Consider the following 6019-nt stretch of genomic DNA (forward strand, 5'->3'; position numbering starts at 1 on the left):
CTGTTTATCTGTCTGCCTGGAGAATCTTCAACGTAAGAAAGAGAGAAAATGTGTCCAAAACCTGGAACCTTAATTAGTGATAAATAAGACTAAGAGTTTAAACTTTTAATTCTTAGAGACTAAAAAGTGGAAACATGAAGGTTTGATTAAAACTAGAACCAGTCAGATTAGAAGGAAAACAGTTTTATTTGTTCTCAGTGTAACTTGGACGTCAGATGAATCATAATTAAACATATTGAAGTGAAAAACAACAGATTGTTAATGCACTTCAACTCTAAGAACATCAGACACATTTGAAATTAGAAATGTTTCATCAGCACATGGAGCTCATGTGGTTCCTGCTCCAGAAGCTGAAGGTCTCTGGACATCCTGGAGGTAAAAACCGACCGGCGGTCAGGAAGACGGACACTGATGAGATCCTCCAACTCAGAGGCTGCAGGAAGAACCGCGATGGTCTGCAGTTCACCAACATCTGAAAACACATTGGGAATGAATTCTGACACTATTACGTTATTTGCAACACCCTGGCTAACATTAGCTCATGTATATTCGGCACTATTACAAGTTTTATAGAAGTTTAATACAAAAATCATGGTTAGCTCACCTGCACCGTCTGAACCACCTGCTTTCCTCCCTGCAAGGTGGAGATCAGCTGTCCTCCTCCTCTTCCTCCTCCTCCTCTTCCTCACCACATCACAGTTTTCCTCCCACCGCGCATTTTCTTGAAGTCCCAGAAAAATCACAATTGGCTATAAAACAATAGCTCAGCTCTCTCTTCTTCTTTTGTCCCAGAAAAACAACATCTGGCGTTAGGTCGCGTAACGAAGCACATCACATGGCGCCTGGAGGCGGAGCGCTACAACCCCCACCACCAGGGGGCGGCACCGTGCTACAGAGCCGAGCCGGCCGGTGGAAACGCGGTCACTCCGAAATAGAGCCGAGCTGCTGAAGTAGAGCCGGTGGAAAAGGGGCAATAGAGGTTAGACTCTTAGCCCCGCCCACTCGCTTAGCCCCGCCCACCCGGTTCTGTCTGCAGGACAGCTGTGTTACCAACTCAGCCACATTTGGAACCGGCCGGTCGATGCCGCTGACCCGTTGGACCTTCACACATGAGATCACGACTCTAAGATACATTTAAAATAAAATCATTTCTCATTCATCCTGCAGTTTATTATAGCATAAAGATAAAAATAGAAAGATAATTTAGTAAACAGGATTATTAGTATAATTATTGTCTTTCTGTCCTCATTGAAGAAGAAACGGTCCAGTTAAAGTAAAACGATTTAAATTAAAACAACATGGCATTCCGGCCTCGCTGAGGAAATTCCCGGCTGATTCTGGATGATTATTTTCTGATCTGAAATGAAATTTGTCCAGTGAGGGACAGATGGGACGTCCAGAAAGACGTTTTTAAAATCCGACATCATGTTCACTTTCTGCTCTGCGTGATAAAATACGTCAGAAACCCAGAAACCCAGGGAATGTTCAGGTTAAAGTAAAATAAGTTATGAACATTTCCAACTGTAATCCTGCTCCGGTTTTTAGAATAAAAATCTGCAGAAATATTTTAAACATCGTTTCAGTTTCTCTGCAGCTTCCACCAAAATACTTCAGTCTGAAATGAAATCCGATTTTATTCCTGCTGAACCAGAAAAAGGCAACAGAGACGTGCAGTGAGAACATGAATCAAACACTGTCTGATTCATGTGTTCATAACTCCTGCAGTCGGGACAGACTAAACATGTAATCATATTTATATAAATATGAAAGAAGTTTGAATGTTAACTGCAGGAAGCCAACATCACAAAGCTGAGGTTGTAGCATTTATTCTATAACTCTACAAAATATATTACTATAAAAACAGATATTTCAGAAATGTGAACATTAAAATTATTAGTTTAATAAAATCTGAAATATTTTGAAGATGAATAAAATGAATGTTCTGAACAGCTTCATTGTTCTTAAAATCAATTTACAAAGTTTAGAAGCTAAACAGCTAATCTGAGATAAAGCTATCGTTTAGCATGGAGCTAACAGTTTTTAGCTGCTTCTAGAAAAACTGCAGTCACTGCAACGTCACAATGTTTATGTATTTTATTTATGATTAAATGAATATTAATTGTTTTAAACCAGCTGTAGTGAAATAAATTAGAGAAAATGTTTAAGCAGGATAATTAACTGTTAGCTAAAACACATGTAGATAAAAAAAATGAATATTCTTAATAAATAGATTAACATCTCAAACGATTTAAATCAGATTGGGAGTAAAATCAACTCTGTTGATAAAATAAAATACTTCAGTTATTATTATTATTATTATTAAGTTTATTTGATAGGGACAGACAAAGTGAGCAGAAATGTTTGCGTCACAGTGAAGCAGCAGCTGCTGATTCGCAGCGCTTGTCCCTGGATGGACTTTTAAACATTAACTCTAAAACATTGAAGTGAAAATCATTTCAAATCGCACAACATAATGTTGACAACATCTACAAACACAAAACATTAAAAATGGATACAGTTCTGTTTCTGACATTACATTACATTTGTTTTTTGAACATATTAAAACTGTTTCAGACCAACAGGAAGTGAGGTCAGATCCTCAGACTGAGAACTGAACCACATTTAGTATCTGCTGCAGGCTCTGAATGCAATCACTTCATGGTGTAGTGCAAATCCGTTTAAACACCTAAAAGTCCATTTTAAAAGATTATAATTTATAAAAGTAGGAAAGTTCAAAATGCCAAATTTAGCCAAAATGTGACAATGATGGAATCTGATTGGCTTCTGATATAAAACCTTGTAATATAAAACTAATATAAAACCGATTATAGAGACCTGCTGATGGTCTGAGACCATCATGGAGTTCAAAACGTCTCTGCACAGTGGAGAGTTAAACAATTTCTAATAATTTTATAGCAGTTTCTATTTGACGGTTTTGCTGATTTTATCAACATGGCTCCTAAAATTTAACTGAGCAAACAGATTTATTAATAAATATTTTTCTTGTGATTCTTATTCAATATGATAATAAAGACTCTAATGACGTTTTCTGTAAGATAAATCTGGGAGTGGCTAATGAAATGTTAGCATGAAGATAAAACAGCCAGAATACCAAGCTATGCGGCTTTGTGCTGACCACACACATCCTGGACGCTCCTCCATATGACAGCATTAATACATTTTAAAACAGGAATAAACCTTTAAAAGCAGCTGAGCTGCAGTGATGATTCACAACACGGTTTATTAAAGTTACTATTAGTTTCTCTGTGATAACAATTTAGTATCTGTAAAAGAATAAAACATGTTTTAATATCCAATAAGCCTCTTTACTAAAATAAAACATGTAGCGAAAATAAATCACAGTGTGATCATAACAATAATAATAATTATATTTCATGGCGAAACTTGATTAAATCACAGGAGAAACATTCAGGGAGAACATGAGCAGTTATTTTCTAACACCATCAGACGTGATGTAAAGCCGTAAAGCTCCGCAGGACGTTTCAGCGCAGCAATAATAACGTGTCAGAGCTACCAGGAACCACAACAGAGGCAGTCTGATCACTCAGGGACAAACAAAGAAACATTTTCCTTCATCTGAACTCGTCATTCAGTCATTTTCTGGACAAAACGGGAAACAGATGTTCTGCAGAAACACCAGAGTAGATATGATCCAATAATCAATCCATCATTTCTCAGATGTGATGAAGGAAATGAAGAAAAGTCCTGATGATTTCACATGAGGGGAGCAACAACAACGCAGACAGACTTCATTTAAGGACCATTAATGAAAACGATAGACAAACCCTCAGCAGGAAGACTTCAGGTTAAACTATAAACGCTACAAGGATTTAGCAATTCCAGTTCAGCTTTCTTTATGTGTAAAATTTATTTTTAATTTCTGCTGTAAAGGGGAAAATACAAAGTTCAATTTATTCCAATTAAAGCAGGAGTGATGAAATGTTTTCACTGGATATGAATGTTTCTGCTGCAGAAATGTTGAGTTTCCTCAGAAATGTGTTTTTCTGCGACTGCTGACGTTTTAAAAACTGAAATTTCTGTTTCACTTCATTGACCTGAAGAAGGTGAGATTGATTTCTGCTTTTTTACCAACTTACAGAAAAACAATCCGTTAGATAATCATTATCAAAACAAACTTAACAGTTTTCTATCAGTTACGTTTTACAGTGGGCTGTAGCGCCCCCTGCTGCACGCTGCCTGTATTTACCTGGGCCGTTATTCATTTATTTCCAACAGACAGGAATCGGCTGAAAATGTCAATACTGTAAAATATTTATTAGATGAATAGAGTTTTGACCTAAATGTTTGGAAGTTAGAAAATATTTTATGCTGAAATTTTGAGTCCATTTGGAGGCTGTTGTTAAAAAAGCATGAAAATACAAATATTTACACGGAAACGAAGAAACTGGCTGGTTGTAAACAGATTATTTTATGCTCTTTTATCTAAATATATTTTACCCAAATATACTTTATTTCCTTTTTAACCGATTATTTTTAAAGAATTTGAGTTTCTTTCTGAAATTGTTTCTGCAGGTTTTCTGATCATTTTCGTTCACCGATTCATTTTACAGTCAGCTTTAAAAACTTCATCTGAATTTTCTGTGTTTACGTGTTTTAAAGGATTTTAAAATCTTATATTTTAATTCCAACATTAATTTAACTTCTTCCAGATTTCTAACGATTTTGGGGTTTTTTGTATTAAATTTAATCTGTAAAATCAGTAGATATAATTATCTTCTCCACCTAATCGATTTCCATTTTGTTCCATTTTTGCAGATGAATCTTTATTTATTTAGCCCATTTTCAGCAACGGGGCAATTCGAAGTTCTTTACATGAATTAGAGGAAATACAAACAAAATATCAAAAGAAAAGGTTTGTGGTTAATTGCATCAGATTTTCTGATATAAATCACATTTTGATCCTTATTTGAGGCATTTTTTTCACTTCCTGACATTTCCAGTCAACACAGAACAAAGAAAATCACGGAGCGATCCCACAGCGCCACCTGCTGGTGAGAAAAGCTGCTTTATGTGTCAGCATCCATAAAGCAAAGAGAAAGGACATTAATGTCGTTGCTGTTGCTGATTAGCTGAGTGTTCAACTTTCCCATTTAGGCTTCTGTTTGGGAAGGATGAAACGTTTCACCAATAAAATCTGAAAAGTGTGGCAGGTTTTTTTATGCAGGCTCATGGGGGGTGAATACATTTGCATTTTATTGTATTAAAGAGATTAACTCAACTTCATTTTATGGATGATTGGAGCTGGAAAACGGCAGAAGCAAAATGAAAAGTTTGTTTCTGCCAATATTAAAAACATTAATAAGAATAAAAATAGCATTATTTTGTTTGAGTTTTTTAATACACCTGTGAATTTTATTATTATTTAATCATTTATAGTCTTTTTCCAGATTAAATTCTTTTCTTTAATTATAAGCACATTAATATCTTGCTATGATGTGGAAAACGTTTTGCAGAATATTAAAAATAAAAAACCAAGGAATCATATTCACAACTTTGCTATGAATCTGAAACAGATCAAACTCTGCTGTGGATGCAACCTGCCTCATCACCATGACAACACCATCCTTAGAGTGAAGCACAGTGGTGGCAGCAGCATGCTATGGGGTGTGTAGCAGCAGGACGTGGCAGACGAGACAGGATGGAGGGAAAGATGAACAGAGACATGCCAGACGAACCAGAACCAGAACAAACAAAAACCCAGAACCAAATTACCTGAGCACTTCAAAAAGTCAAAATTCTTACTTTGTTTCACAATCTGGGCCAATAAATCTGGTTGATTATTAAAAAAATTATGGATCATTTTCCTTTTGACACTAAGAATCCTGCATAACAACCAATAAGACTGCCGTATTTTTTTTATTTTTTGATAATTCAGCAGTTTCTTTAGGCATCTGTCTTGTGAACGAGAAACCGCCGCGTTTGGTGCCATAGCCCTTCTTGTAGTGATTATTTCTTTCAGCAGGTGGCGGTAATGCGC

General features: G+C 36.0%; 1 long non-coding RNA gene across 1 annotated transcript; it reads right to left on the bottom strand.

The window, feature by feature from the left end:
* Positions 1-162: 162 nt before the first annotated feature.
* Positions 163-968, bottom strand: LOC114139738 (uncharacterized). The gene is made up of 2 exons (XR_003594499.1): positions 605-968; positions 163-472 (listed from the first exon to the last, which is right to left on the bottom strand). It is a non-coding gene; the product is annotated as an uncharacterized LOC114139738 (long non-coding RNA).
* Between the last annotated feature and the right edge of the window lie 5051 nt (positions 969-6019).

Source organism: Xiphophorus couchianus, chromosome 23, assembly GCF_001444195.1.
Source record: "Xiphophorus couchianus chromosome 23, X_couchianus-1.0, whole genome shotgun sequence".
NCBI classification, from domain to species: Eukaryota; Metazoa; Chordata; class Actinopteri; order Cyprinodontiformes; family Poeciliidae; genus Xiphophorus; species Xiphophorus couchianus.